General features: G+C 46.2%; 1 protein-coding gene across 6 annotated transcripts in view; it reads right to left on the bottom strand.

The window, feature by feature from the left end:
- The window catches only part of LINGO1 (leucine rich repeat and Ig domain containing 1), a 473,862-nt gene that overhangs the window by 286,437 nt on the left and 171,793 nt on the right, over window positions 1-15,632 (bottom strand). For all 6 annotated transcript variants that reach the window (XM_075069524.1, XM_032799821.2, XM_032799824.2 and 3 more), the window contains one exon: window positions 3,087-3,129. The gene's annotated coding sequence lies outside the window, so the exon portion shown is untranslated. The remainder of the gene's footprint in view (window positions 1-3,086; window positions 3,130-15,632) is intronic.

The following is a 15,632-nucleotide window of genomic DNA, read 5'->3' as shown; positions in this document are numbered from 1 at the left end:
GAGTGTGTGTTTGCCTGTTTGTACTTCTGTGTTTGTGTGTGGTACTGCTTTTTTTGTTAGTTCGTTTTTGATTTATTTGATTTGGTTTCGTTGTGTTGTTTGGCTATGTTCTGTATGTTTTGTTTCGTGCTGTTGCGTGTTTGTTGTGTGTGTCGTCATTCACCTCAGCAGTTTTTGATTGTTGTTGTGATGTGTAACAAACACACCTGACAGAGACAGCAGGAACAAATATTTCAAACTCAAGAGGAAGTTTTGGGTGTGGTCCTTGTTCTGTGTCATGCTTAGCTCTGAGGTACACACTTCTCCAGGCTCTCTAAATCTTTATTCCATTGTAAGTACAGTAGAACAATATAGGCTTACATGTTTCTGTATTTGCAAGTGTGTAGTTTGCTGGAAATGTTTAAATTGTATTTTTTCTGAATAAGGCTGTTTATTCATTTTTTATAAGTTAACAGACCCTGTAATATTTTCATCTTGATTACAGAGACGATTTTTATGTCTTTTCTTTCTTTTTATTAAAAGCTTTCTTTTTAAGACCTGTTTGATTTTCTTTTCTAGTTGAGGCTCAAGGGGATAGGAATCTCTGTGCCAGGATTACTGTCTCTCAGGGAAAGACTGGGAGGGGGAAAAAGGAGGAGGGGGGAAGGTGAATTGTCCTCTCTGTTTTTGTAATTCAAGGAGTTTAAGTACAGTAATCTTCCAGGGTAACCCAGGGAGGGGAAGCCTGGGAGGAGGTAAAGAGGGGGGAAGGGAAGGGAAGTGGGTTATTTCCCTTTGTTGTGAGACTCAAGGCATCTGAGTCTTGGGGTCCCCAGGGAAAGTTTTGGGGAGACCAGAGTGTACCAGGCACTGGAATTCCTGGTTGGCTACAGGATCTAAGCTGGTAATTAAGCTTAGAGGGATTCATGCAGGTACCCAAATTTTGGACGCTAAGGTTCAGATTTGGGAATTATACCTTATGACAGGCCCTCACCAGCTTGGCCAGTCAAAGGTGGGCAACAGCAGTTTTACTGGAGTGGGTTAGCCTTGGCGGGCTTCACACTATAATACTGATGGGGCACACTGGTGGGTGAGCCAGCATGCCAGCACAGCAGGGCAGAGACAACAAGAGGACTTGCAAGGAGTCCACTTAATCCATGCAAAGCAGTAGACCAGGAAAGCCCTGCCATCCTTTCCCATGTTGAGCGATAGGACACAGAATGGAGTGAGACTGGAAGGGAAGAGGTAGCTTGAAGTGAGGGGTGTGAGATGTTGGGGTGCTGGAATGTTTTGGTTGATGTGGGCCCCACTTCGTCCGAGTTCAGCCCAGCAGAGATCACCTTTAGTCAGCGTTTACATATACAGACTACTGCAGGACCATCATGTAAGATACAGTGTGAATACGCACTCAGTCTTCTAGGATTCCTTTCAGTGTTGAATAGAGGTTTGGGAAATATTACATATGGACAGGCCAGTGGCCCATTACTCTAGTTGTCAGCTAGGTGATCACAGGCAAGAAATTTCCCACAAATATTCCTCTGAATTTCCTAAACTTATTCACTTTGCTCACATGAAAACCGTAACTTTCAGGACAGGGGGTGACTTTGACATGCACCCTCTCACATACAGGCCCCACATCAGAAGTGGGCATCTTTCCTGTTGCTAGTTTTAAAAGCCCAGAAATGTGCTGTAACAGCGCTTTCCCTCATCTTTTCCTTTCTCTACAGGGAGGTCATTCCCATATGTAAACATCCTCTTTTTGCTCTGCGCTATCATTAGGTTTAGTTACTCTGCAAAGTAAATAACTCTCTGTGTTAGCCAGAACTCCTCATTACAGTCTATGCTATTAATAAAACCAATGTTGATACTTAAAATATACTATAAGAACTTCTGTGGGTTAAAAATGTACCTAGATTTCATTTACCTGCCTTCCAGTAGTTTCTAAATATCAACTAACTTTGGACATTTGGTATTAGAAACTCTGCCATTCATAGAAATTGGAGCATTTCCAACAACATTTCTGTGTTTTTTAAAAACTCAGATGCTTTTCCTTTTTTTAATAAAGTGATTTTTCATTTTGAAAGTTGAGCCAAGTCCCTCTCTGGCTGAAATCGACAAGTCCTACAATTGATAGGAAAGTGGCCAGGTTTAATACACTTCATGTGTAATTTGCTACTGCACTTTGTATAACAAATGGAAAACAAATACAGAGACTAGGTAGCTGTGGAACAGCATCTGTAAGGGAAGGTTTGAAATAAGCTGTCTCTGGAAAGGTTACAGATGACATCAACTCGTTCAACACAGGTAAAGCCGGGCTCCTGCTTCTTTGACTTTTCAAAATGCTCCGTTTGTTTTTTATCTAAACCTTGCTCCTTTGCAAGGTCCTGAGGGGAACTGCATAACACTTTGCCTTCTGATCTTTGAAAAGGTCCTCCCAAGCCTAGCTCTTAGGGACATCCTTACTGCTATGATGATTGAGAGGCATCCCGGCTTTTATTTAAATCATCGTGTCAATTACTGAATTGAAGTTTCCAGTTTCCATCCATCAAAACGTATCTAGGCAGAACGGAAGATGCCCGCACAGTTTCCCTTTGAAGATTACACACACATGCAATAATAGTGGTAACAGCCCATTTTCCATGGCACAGAAATTGTTGCACCTACATGGGTGCCCACTTCTGTGCTCGTTTTAAATGCCATGGGGGAGGAATCCTTGGCACAGGTGTGAGTCAAGAAAAGCCTTAACAAAGTCAGTGGCCGTACTGGCACAGAACTCCTGCACATAACGGGAAGATCAGACCCTCAATATTTTTCTATATTGCTTCAAAAAATCCTAGAACTAACAGTTGTAAATTTCTGAACCCGACCATTGAGATACAGTGAATCAGAGTGAATATCCCATCAATAGTCTATAATCACTGGGGCTGTGTTGTGCCAAACAGTACACTTATTGGGCCTCATCCTGTACTCAGCGCACTGGTGTGAATCTGTTCACTAGTGTTACTCCATTGTAGGAAAGTGAACAAACATACAACGCAGTGCTGAATAACAAACAGATGCTTCAACACTAGCTGGTAATTTGACCAAAGGAAACCACAAGCACTTACCAGTGAAGAAATCCTGCCAGGACCTTCTGCTGCAACTAAAGACCTGCAAAAGAGCAGAGAGATGAGATTCAGCAGGCAGATCATTCACAGCAAGAAGCATTGGAGGGCTGGGGGTTTATAGTGGATCACAAATTAGATAAGAGTCAATACCGTGATGCAGTTGCAAAAAAAGCTAATATGGTTCTGGGGTGTATTAACAGGTGTGTCATATATAAGATACAAGTAACTGTCCCACTCAACTTGGCACCTTTGGGGCCTCAGCTGCAATATGGTGTCCACTTTTGGGCACCACACTTTAAGAAAGATGGACAATTTGGAGAGAGTCCAGAGGAGAGCAACTAAAATGGTAAAAAAAGGCTTAGAAAACCTAGCCTATGAAGAAAGGTTGAAAAACTGGGCATGTTTAGTCTCGAGAAAAGACAAGTGACGGGAGAGCTGAGAACAGTCTTCCTACACACTAAAGGGTGTTATAAAGTGAATGATGATTGATTGTGGGCCACATCCACTAAACATAGGACAAGTAATGGGCTTAATCTGCAGCAACGGAAATTTAGGTTAGATACTAGAAAAAACTTTCTAACTATCAGGGTAGCTAAGCCCTGGAATAGGCTTCCAAGGGAGGCTATGGAATCCCGTCATTGGAGGTTTTTAAGAACAGGTCAGACAAACACCTGTCAGGGATGGTCTAGGTCAGGGGTTGGCAATCTTTGGAACGTGGCCCATCAGGGTAATCTGCTGGTGGGCTGCAAGACATTTTGTTTACATTGACCATTCGCAGGCATGGTCCTCCACAGCTCCCAGAGTCCGTGGTTTGCCATTGCCGGGCAATGGTAGCTGCGGGGGGCCGTGCCTGCGGACGGTCAATGTAAACAAAGTGTCTTGTGGCCCACCAACGGATTACCCTGATGGGCCACGTGCTGAAGGTCTAGGGTTACTTGGTCCTTCTTCCACACAGCGGACTGGACGTGATGACCTCTTGAGGTCCCTTCCAGCCCGACATTTCTATCCTTCTAAGGTTCAGAAATGGGTAGCACAGGATTATTGTTTCAATAATATTCCACCCTGATGGGTGGGGCGCATTTGCCCCCCGACACATCTGAACATGCCATAGTGCACTGTCACTGGTGGTGGGGTGACCCCACTTTGGATAGACTGTCGAAGTAGATCCCAGAGCTGGACAGTGTCATTGCCAGCTCAACTAGAACTATCTGCATGACTTCTGACTAAGCTAGTATGCTAAAAGGAGAAATGTAGCCACAGCAGCGCAATGGGCTAGTCGCCTCAAGTACAACTGTGTCTGAAACTGTAGGTATGCCCTCAGGTGGCTAGCCCATCCCACTGCTTGGGCCACTGAGGCTATACTGCTATTTTTAGCACACTAGCTCATGCAAAACTAGCACTGATGTGTCTACCCCAACTGGAAATGACACCACCATACTCTGAGTAACCATGAATTAGATACACACACGCACCCTTAGCTAATTCTACTCCAAAAGACAAATACAGTCATTGAAGATGGCTGGAGAGAACCAGCACTGTCCTTTAATTGCTAAGTACGTACTCTGCAAAGACACTGGGATCTCTTATGATAAGCAATAGATTCTTATGGAGTTTTACAGAATTTCTATGCATGTCTTAAATAATTAAAGCTGGTTAAGATCCCAGACATAGCAGAACGTGCTTAGTTTTAAATACCAATGGCCGTCTTTTCAGCCATGACTTCCCATTTTGCACACTTTTGTGAACCTAACCGAGGACTCTCAGAAATGGACAGGTCTCCATTTTGCATCCATCTTGGGTTTTCAGCCTGGGGGTTATAATCTTCATGGGATGGAAAGTGGATACAAGCAGGTTCCATGGGGCTGTAACTACTTTCCTTTTATTTATGGCTAGACAAGAGGAGATCCTGATATCTTTTTCAATTTTACAGGTGGTCAGAGGGTGGGGGAGCCATTGACATACCAGACAACTGGGATCCCCATTGTAGGATATATGCACTCCAATACCAGGATTTGCCTGCCTGTTTTTGTAGCCTGCAGGTGAGCAGAGTCAGAACCCAGCTAGACATGCAGCCGCAAAAACCCTAGCTTCACCTATTACTCACACAAAGAGTCCTATTGACTTCAACTGGGCTGCCTGTGTGTGTGTGGACTGCAGTAGTGGGTCCTATGTTTAGAAGCTAGAACGTTGCTGAAAATAATTTCCTCCTTTGTTTACCTATCAGGGCACATGGCTCGGGATTCCGAGATGCCAGCCTCAGCCCACAATAAGTAGAAGGCAGTGGGCGGCATTCACTCATTGTTTCTCCTGTGACAGCTGATGAGTTGGCTAACATCTAGTGCAGTATTGGAAAGGTAACTCAGCCCACTCCCGTGCGATGCTTTAGGCCAAGGGTCGGCAACCTTTCAGCAGTAGTGTGCCAAGTCTTCATGTAGACACTCTAATTTAAGGCTTCACGTGCCAGTAATACATTTTAACATTTTTTAGAAGGTCTCTCTCTAAGTCTATAATATATAACCAAACTACCGTTATATGTAAAGTAAACAAGATTTTCAAAATGTTTCTGAAGCTTTATTTTAAATTAAATTAAAATGCAGATCTTATCAGTTTAGTGTGATGCTTGCCCTTGCTTTTCCTTGCTGAGTTTTCCAGTGTCTGGTGGCACGTATTTGGATTCTTTAAGCTGCAGACAGGCTTCTGAGTGATCAGTTGTTAACCGGCAGGAACCCCAGATTGGCAGCTGAGGTGAGTGGAGCTGGTGACTGGTAGGACTGAGCAGGGCCGGAGGCCTGGACTCTGGTTCTTGGCAGGGGCCTGCGCTGGAAATCCAACCAGAAGCAAGTTGAGTGGGGCTGCGGTGGGACTCGAGTGACAAGGCCAGCAGCCAGAAACCCAGAGCAGCGACAGGCTGAGCGGGTCAGCCTGCCGAGCTCTGGGGTTTCAGCAGTGGGCTGAGCATCTTCCACCCGCCCCTACTCTGGAGTTTCAGCTGCCGGCTCCTGCCAGCTGGGTCTCAGCTCGCTGCCAGCCTGGGTTCCTTCCCCCAGGCCCAGCGCGGTGCTGAGCGGACCCCATGCTGGCAAGGGGCCAGCAGCAGGACCCCAGAGTGGTGGTGGGCTGAGAGGTTCAGCCCGCCCCGCTTGCCCATCAAAAATCAGCTTGCGTGCCACCTTTGGCACACGTGCCGTAGGTTGCCGACCTCTGGCAGTAGCAAGGTCTTTGGCTATTGCAGGAGAATTCTGAACCCTGAACTCCAACCACTGCAGGTAAAAAGCCTCCTAGGAGAGTGAAAATTATTTAGAAAAACAAACAAACAAACAAACGTTGGTACGTTGTGTGCTGTGTGTGTGTGGCTTGTGCCTGGTTGTTTTTTTGGGTTTGGGTTTGTTGTTGTTGGTTGTTTTTTGTTGTTTTGTGTGTGTGTGTGTGTGTGTGTGTGTGTGTGTGTGTGTGTGTGTGTGTGTGTGTGTGTGTGTGTGTAAGAGCAGCACTGTGGCCTCCAAAACATGTCCTCTATATAGCCACTGTTTTTTTTAAATCTATAAGAAGAGCATCTCAGTTCTCTGAATAAAGAGCAAGACAGTGTATTTGTCATTTGCAATCTGGCACTACTTCAAAATGCTTCTGTTTTCTGCTGTTAGAAAAAAAAAAATCCCTCTCTCCAATGTGGAGAAGTTTAGTTTGTTCTGAAGCTTAGAATATCAAAAAAAGTGTCACTGCAAGAACAATCAAAACAGAGGCCCACAGGCTGAGCAATCATTTAAAGAACAGCTTTTGCTCCCTGCATGCAAGATCTGCTTCCTAAACAGCCACTCGATTATGCCATCAGCCTTGTGGTAAGAAATGGTGCCTGGTACCCCAGAAGGTTCTGGAGATCAGGCCCAGAAGCCCCCAACATTCCTCAGCAGAGGACTGCATCATTAACGGATGTCCTGGCAGTTCTGTATGGAAAAGCATCTAAGGGATGCTGATCAGAGAGCAAACCAGTCCTGCCTTTGAGCATCACGTGAGGATACATGTTGTTTTGGTCACGTGTGGTGCCAGTTAGCTGTACTATGAGAAAGAGCCACCCTCTCAGCTGGGTACTGGCATGCATGGGGCGGTGTAACTGATTGCCTTTCTTTTGAGTACTGCACTTTTCCAAATTCTGGGAATCTGCTGCCATTGTGTGGGACAGCCATGGCAGCAAATTCTTACAGAGACACACTGAGCTCCCTCAGGGATACCGCTTTTCTCCTCTCTTGCTCTGTTGCTTTCTCCACGTTTCTCCTACTATTCTAGCACTACAGCTAGCTTGGGCAGGTGTGACAGAGTAGGCCAGCCACTGGCCTTTTTGCCACTAATTCATTGAAACTGGGTCACCACCTGCAGAGATCCTCCTTGTGACATGGGGTGGCCCTGCCTCAGTTTCCCCTCACCAGAGTTTTTCTGACTCTCCCAGGGATTCACAGGGCTTAGGCCTCTGGCTGGGTCACTCTCAGAGTTCAATCCCCCTTCAGGGTACTCCTGTCCAAAATACACACCATCTTCAACAACAGTCCCAAATTAATGTAAACCAATGGTCTGCCACCCCTCCTGGGCTCAACTTGTAGTTCTTCTCCCTCTTATCAGAGTGCTGACTCTCCGGGCTATTCCCCACTCAGAGCCCAAGTACAACACAAACCAAAAGGGTCTTGTCTCTGTCCTCCACACTCTACTTAAAGTCTGCCTCACTCTTTATCAGAGCTCAGACTCCCAGGGCTTTTCCCGGAGTTTGGTCTCTCTTCTGCCTTGGCAGGTCACCCCAGCTCTACCTCATGCAGTCCTTTTCACCCTGCTATCTAGGGGATCCAAATGAGCCTTCTAGATCTCTGCAGCCAACTGCAGCTGCCACTACCCCTTTCTCCCTGGGCCTCTGGGCTAAGTAAGATAGTAGTCTCATTGAACCACATGACCTTCATTCTCCCCACCTGGGGAGGTGAACTAATTGTACCAGAAGTGGGGCTGGGTCCACCTCCCCTTACATGGACCAGCCCTGCTGGGTCAGTCCTCTTCATCAGTCCTGAGCAAAGCAGAAGCAGGCTCCGAGGAATCTATGCCATGGATGCCAGACTTTAAGGAATCTCAGAGCATGTCAAGATAGGACATTCTGGGAGGATTTAGCCAGTTCCACATAGATCTGCAGCCCAAATGGCTCTTTCCAATAAAGATAATCCCCCGGGACAGAGCAACGCCAGGTTGAGATGATGCAGGTAGTGAAGGGAGAGGGGCAGAGGGAGTCCAGGGTGGGGCTCTTCAGAAGCCAACTATTTAAAAGTCAGACCCTGCACAGAGATGGTACAGGCACCTCCCTCAGAGCCCCAGAGAAGTTCCAGATAGTGTTGTAATGAGTCTTAATCACAAAGGAGAACCTGGCTACTCTGATCCATACTTTCACTATCGATTTTCTCTGTATGGGGTTGATCTCCACCCATACACAGTAGCTGCAGCTGGTACAGCATGAAGCATCCTTCCTCATAAGCACTCCAAGGTGACATGAGCTCATCTCCACCCTGCTTACTCACCCCCCAACAGCTCCCCTTCTGCTACCATCCTGAACTGAACAGGTTGGTCCTAGTCTACAAAGTCTCCAAAGGGATGGGGATTAGCCTATCTTGCAAAGCGCTGCCTCATCCACAACCCAACTGCACTCCATGGACTGCCGTCCTACAGAACCTTCTGCCCCAGGGCCAGCCTATCTGCCTGCTGGACCAAGAAGTCCCTGCTCACTTCTTTCTCCAAGCAAATCCCTTCAGGTTTAGGCTCCCAAGTGCTGGGGAGAGAATTCTCCACTTGCAAGGAGCTCTTCTGCCAGGCTACCGAGATCAACCTGAGCCTGCCCTGGCAGGGTTCCACGTGTAAACTCCACCTGTGATGACCCTTCCCCATGGCACAGTGTCCCCTCGGCACAAGGAAGCTGGAGGAGACAGAACACCATTCAGACTTATCTCTGCTGGGTGCCAGGGACCTTACTGAAGTGGATCATTGTTTCCCAAGGCAGGGTATGTATAGTCTCAGCCCATCGCCAGATGGACAATGTGACATGCAACTGATGTCCCCAGTTGGAGGAAGTTCTCCAAACACGACCGTGAAAATTCATAGCATGAGTTTATGTCTTGAGAAGAACATCAGAGTTGTGTGGTACTGTCAGAATCAGACCCAGAATAGGATCCTGCATCCAGGCCTTATGCTGGAGTGCTGAAGAACCAGCCTGAATACAGAGCAACATCCAACTCTCCTGAAATTCATCTCCCAAAAGGACCTTTCAAACCTCATATTCCTTCCTCCTCACACATTCCTGGGCTACCTGTTCTATTTCCTCCCATCCCAGTTTCCAGAAAAGGGTGGGCTCATAGTGCAGCATATACATGTGGTGGCAACCACTGGTTTTGCAACCAGAGGTGTGGCTGGGAAGCGTCAGCTCAATACAATAAATCAACCTGTCAGGGCGAGATCTCAAAGCACTCTATACATACAGATTAACTGAGCCACGCCATCTCCTACAAGATGGAAACAGAGAAGCTTCCCTGTTTCACAAAGAAGGAAACTGAGGTGGAAATGGGGAATCATTTCTCCAAGATCACTCAGCGAGTCAGAAACAAGGCTCTCTAGAGCATCCAGGTAGCACCGACCCACAGCCACAGCTCAGGAGCCACGAATCTGACAGCCAGGTACCCAGCAAGACAGCCTTAACAAACCCCCAGAAAGGAAAAACTGCCACCAACTCACTGCTTTAGTCTCTTTCTCCCTTCCCTCACCACTTTTGCCTGCTGGGAATTAAATGGCATCTAAAGGAGACCGGGCAGCTGTGTGACCTCTCTGGGATCCTGCAAACCTGCCATGCTTTCCTCACAGTCCTGCCCCAGCCTGCTCAGCATGCTGCTAGGCAGAGCAAGCAGCAGAGGGAGAGTGCCCAGCACAGGTTCTCCTGCCAGGTGGCAGTGTGATCACATTAGCAAAAGGAAATTGGGCCTTTTCTCACCCACCGCCCCTCCCTGCCTTTCGCAAACACTGGGAGCTGTAAGATTTGTTAAGATTGATCTCAGACCAAAACGGAGGAGATAAACTCAACATAATTAACTCAGCTTTCCCTCTCACCAGGCAAGGAGCTTTTAAAAAATTAAAAGAGGAAAAAATAGCTCTTCATAGCCCTTCTAGTTCTTTCCCCCCTCACTATGAAGTGAAACCGTTCACACACTGCATGCAGAGCTCTTTCTCCCTTCCCCTCTTTCTCTCGGGCTACCTTGATTAAACAGACATTAAACTTATCAGCTTCCAATGCAATTTTCAAAATGAGCCTCAGAGAGGCAGGGGATGCAGTCGCAAGTCCCCGCCCCCACCTCGCAGCCAATCCCTTCCTATATGCTCTCCTGATTTTGAAAAGTTGCCTAGCTGATCCAGATGTGTTTCCAGAGAGAGCATTTAGGTGAGCAACTGCGAATGCTGCTTTTGTTAGCTGGTTATAACCCCTGCAGCGGGAGACTGAGAAGCTGATTAATAGATTTGGTATTATGAGTAGAGGGAGGCTTTTGCAGAGGTACTGCACCAGGGACAATCTACAAATATGCAGAGAGAACCAAGGCATGGCTGTGTGGAAGGTACAGCACGAAGATACCAATGCAGCTGATTACCTAGGGTGCTGGCCATCTACCTCTTCCTCTGGCTCATATGGCACTGCCTAGTTTGGCATGGAAACCCATGCTGTAGGTAAAGAACAGGGTTAGAAGATGCTGCACAATCCATGTCTACCCGCATGCTGATATCCACCGAGTGTGCAGCCTGGGGACAGAGCAGGCTGCCTTCCCTCCAAACACAGGCCACCCAATGGGCCACCATGCAAGTGCTCGCTTGGCCACAGAGAGAACAAACATTCTGCGAGATGGCAGAAGCACACGAGGGCTGAGGGAATGACGACTGAAAACATGATCTCAGATAAATAGGTGCCTGATACGACTCTGGACCAGGCTGGTAGAGGCCAAACACAGTCACCTGCTGAAGTTCTGCGACTGCTGGAGACCAGGTGTCACCATCACAACTGGTTTCCTTTACTTGCTGGCAATCTCGCTGGAGAACTAAGAGGGCACAATGGAAGCTGGATTCCCCCTCACTCCTAGAGATAGCTGTACTCTGGGAAAGGCTTAAGACACACCAGTAGGGGGCAGTGTGGAAGACATTTCCACTGCTGGTATCTGTTATATGGATGGAGGGGGGCCTTGGGGCTGTCAAAGCTGGTACCTTCCACTGGCGTCAAATTCACTTAATTTTTAGGAGGAAAACATATTTTAAAAAAACCAGTACTTCATAAATACTGGCAGGAGCCATTTTCATCTTATCAACTTTTCTATCAGCACTAAAATTCTTCAATTTGATCTCCTTGGGAATGTCAGTAGATAGCTAGGCCCTTAATTTAAGGTTCAAAACATTGGAAGATATTCAGCCCTTCTCACTTTGATGAATTTGGACCAGCATGAGAGATCAGTCAACTGCTAAATCCAGCTCCGAGTGAGCAATCGGCCAAATCCAGCCACAGAACTATGGAACTCTATAACCTGACCACATCCTATAGGCAACAGGCACACAAATACAGTTGGGGCCAGGAGCCTACTCCTTCAGTTTCATGAACACAGGCCTCTGCCACTTGAGCTAAAGAAGATCTCCCTCAGCAAGCTCAAGTAATAGATCCCTCATTCTACTGAGAGGGCAACAGTCAATCAGAACCGAGGTATTGCAGCCTTCCCCCAAATCCAGCACACATCATCCTGTATAGCTGCCCAAATCCGGCACACACCCTGGTGACACTTGGTACCTTCACATTCACCACTGGGATATGATTATGATATGTTTTGTACAAAGTACGCCTTGTAAGGTATCATCTGAGAAGTCATGATCTGTTGAACATTACTATCCTGTTGAATTATATATATTGTATCTGAAGTTAGGAAGTTCTGCTGTGTGTGTGTTACTGAAATATGTTGTGAGTCTGGGAGACACCCATAGCTGGCCTTTTGGTGGCAATAGAGGAGCAACTAACACCCCCAAGACAGATTTACATTAGGACTAGCCAGTCATGGATTGATGGCCCATTAAGGAGAATCGACTCTCCCAGTGGGTGCCTCCTGAAGCACACAGACAATGGAGGCCCAGTCCCTTAGCAGGGCACGTAGCACATGGGACCCCTGACTCCATATTTGAGGCAGTATCTTTCCATGCCCATGGATATAGTGATATAAACTGGGGACTATGACATCAGCCCCTGGCCTCTCTCTTCCCCTATCCATTTTGAAGGCAACAAGAATGTTTGGATGGAAAAGCCTTTGAACTGAGCAGGTTGGTCCTAGGCTGAGCAGGGAATTCAGCCTGTGTATAATGAACTGTGAACTGCTTAACACACCTAGCAGGGTGAGAAAAACTGTTTGATTCAAATATCGCTTAGTCTGATAAGGTTTAGTAACTATCTCTGACCTTTATGCTTGCCACTTATATTCATTTAAAATCTGTCTTTCTATAGTAAATAAACTTATTTTAATGTTTTATCCTTACCAATGAGTTTTTCTAAAGTGCCTGGGAAATCTGGTGCATGTCCACTATCCTTTGACAAAGTGGCAAACTAATTAATGAGCTTGCATTGATCAAGAGAAGGTCTTGAGCAGTGTGAGACAGTGCACTTCTGGGATGCAAGCCTGAGTCAGGGGGAATCTGGGTGTCTCCCTATGTGCATTTCACGAGTGGCTTAGAGAGCATTCATGAGACTTAGCTGGGTAAGTCTCTGCATGATAGTGGCTGAGTGATAACAGCACCTTGAGGGGTTGGCTGCTTGCAACTAGCCCAGCATTGGGAGACACAGCCCAGTTTGGAGAGTGAAGGGTGCATAACAGTTCCACAGATCCAGGTTGTACGTCAAAGGTCCATCACAACCCTTCACTGCCCCCTGCCAATTCCATCCAAGCGTGCTCCATAACACTGATTGTAAAACACCCCATAACACTGATTGCAAAATCCAGTGCCCCTGTGGGCAGCCACCAAACCCAGCACAGGGCACCCTACCAAATCCAGCGATCAAATGATGTTTTTTCAGTGTCCAACCTCCTTTGCTCTGATAACACAGAAATCACTACACTTCCTTTTGTTAGCATCTCCCCAAACACACATACTGATGGCTCCCCATCTAGAGGCTTGGGCAAGCCGGTGTGCTCGGCAGGAAGTTGGAAGTTCGTTGGAGAAGAGGGTAAGAGATTTGTCATGGGAACATGTTCTGCAAGAAATACAGGGCTGCCCATTAACACATCCTCCTCAAACACCTCCTAAACTCATATAACACTCTATGCAAATCTATGCAAAAGAGCCACAACAACGTGTCGGGGAAACTATAAATATCAGTGAAAAATCTTCTCATAAATACAGGGGAAGGAGGAATTTACAGCACTTTCTTTGGAGATTTCTCCAGGTGTTCCCTATTAAGCCATTGTGTTAGTTTGCATAAGTATTCCTCAGACAATAAAGTACTCTCTGTGACCGGGTATTGGCTCTGTAATAGGAGCAGGAATGGGCATTGTGTATTCAAACGACTGGCTGTAAAGATGATAGACTGGGTTGTTATGTCACCGGCTCTTTGGGGTTGTTACTTTAAATCAATCACAGTGAGCAACAGGTTCTGTTTGTCTGGGCCCATCACAGCTTAGAAAGCAATTCCATGCAGCAGTGGAGGAGGACAGAGGATGGCTCCCACAACCAACAGCAGGACGGGAGCGAAGGAATACAGGGAACCGCCATACCTGGACTCAAACACATACAAGTTTAAAGAACAATCCAAGTTTCAGCTCAAAGGAGACAAAAAGCCATACTGTAACACAGTTGCAGTCCACTGGGAAGAAATATGGAAGGAACTGGACTGGAATGTGGAAAATCTGCCACAGACCCTCTGTGTGACTTTGGGAAAGTCAGTGAAAGTCTCTGTGCCTTGATCTCTCCATGTATAAAATGGGGATACTACTTCCTGTCTATTTAGATTGTAATCTCTCACGTCATGTGAGGACAATGCCTAACACAATGGGGCCCTATGATCTCATTTGGGACCTCTAGGTACTACTGGAATTATCCTCAGAGCTAAGTGGGGAATGGAAAGTCTCTGAAAGTGAATGAAGGCCCAGCTCCAAGGCAGTTCACATGGTGGGCTGCTGAGGACCTGGACAAGTGAGACGGCAGGAAACTAGGCTGGTTTCTGACCAAAACCTGTCTGGGTTCTAGCAGCTCCTTATCAGAGTCTCTCTCCACAAACCATTTCAATTTGAACACGTTTAGATGAAAAAATGTTCCCATCACTGCCAGCCAAAGAGGATCAATGTAGTGGGATCCCAGCTGAGCAGTACAAGGCATCAGCATCCCTAGCCCATCCACACAGAGAACAAGAGACCATGGAGCCAGCAAGCTTTCATCCTCCTTGTCCATCTTCTCCCCACTCCATTCCTCCCTCCACACAGGGACAGGAGGGGACTCAACCAGGCAGATCTATCTTCTGCCCTGTCCTTGGTATGCATAGAGTCTCCAGTCACATGGGAGGAAAAGGGACACCATCACTCTGCCAACATGAGCTGTAGTTTCTGGGAGCCTTTTAGTGCTCATTAAATTATCTGCTGAACAGAGAGACATTTCCCTGGCTCGTGACAGAAATAGTTTTCTCTTGCCCTTCCATTTCCTGCCACCGTTCTTCACTTTGCCCTACCAGACCAACCACCTCTGGACACTGCAAATCAATGCAGCAGTATAGAGTCCTGCAGATCCCACCAGAACTGCTGCTTTCCCTGCGCAAGCTACAGGAATCTTCCTGGATCTTTGCTTATCTGCCTAGGCAGAGGGATCCAAAAAGCCAAGGGACAACCCTGCTGCTCCTTCCCCTTCCCAGCAGTCACAATACTCAGCACATTGTTCCAAGCCAAACTTTCTGTCCTGATCATCAGAAAAAAAATACATGAAAATGTGGCAGATTTCAACTAGAACAGCTGTTGAGGTCACTACACCCGATTGCTATAAATTAGGGCTGTCAAGAGATTGAAAAAAATTAATCACGATTAATTGTGCGATTAATCGCGCTGTTAAACAATAACAGAATATCATTTATTTAAATATTTTGGATGTTTTCTACATTTTAATATTGATTTTAATTACAACACAGAATACAAAATGTACAGCGCTCACTTTATTTTTTATATACAAATATTTGCACGTTAAAAAACCCAAAAGAAATAGTATTTTTCAATTTCCCCACTACAAGTACTGTAACGCAATCTCTTTATCATGAAAGTTGAACTTAAAAATGTAGAATTATGTACAAAGAAACCTGCATTCAAAAATAACACAATATAAACTTTAGAGCCTACAAGTCCACTCAGTATTACTTATTGTTCAGCCAATCGCTCAGAAAAACAAGTTTGTTTACATTTGCAAGAGATAATCTGCCTGCTTCTTGTTTACAAAGTCACTTGAAATGAGAACAGGAATTCACATGGCACTGTCGTAGCTGGCGTTGCAGAT

This window comes from Chelonoidis abingdonii, chromosome 9 (genome assembly GCF_003597395.2).
Source record: "Chelonoidis abingdonii isolate Lonesome George chromosome 9, CheloAbing_2.0, whole genome shotgun sequence".
Classification (NCBI taxonomy): Eukaryota; Metazoa; Chordata; order Testudines; family Testudinidae; genus Chelonoidis; species Chelonoidis abingdonii.
The sequence above is the reverse complement of the archived record's forward strand: the minus strand, read 5'-3'. Positions and strand labels throughout refer to the sequence as shown.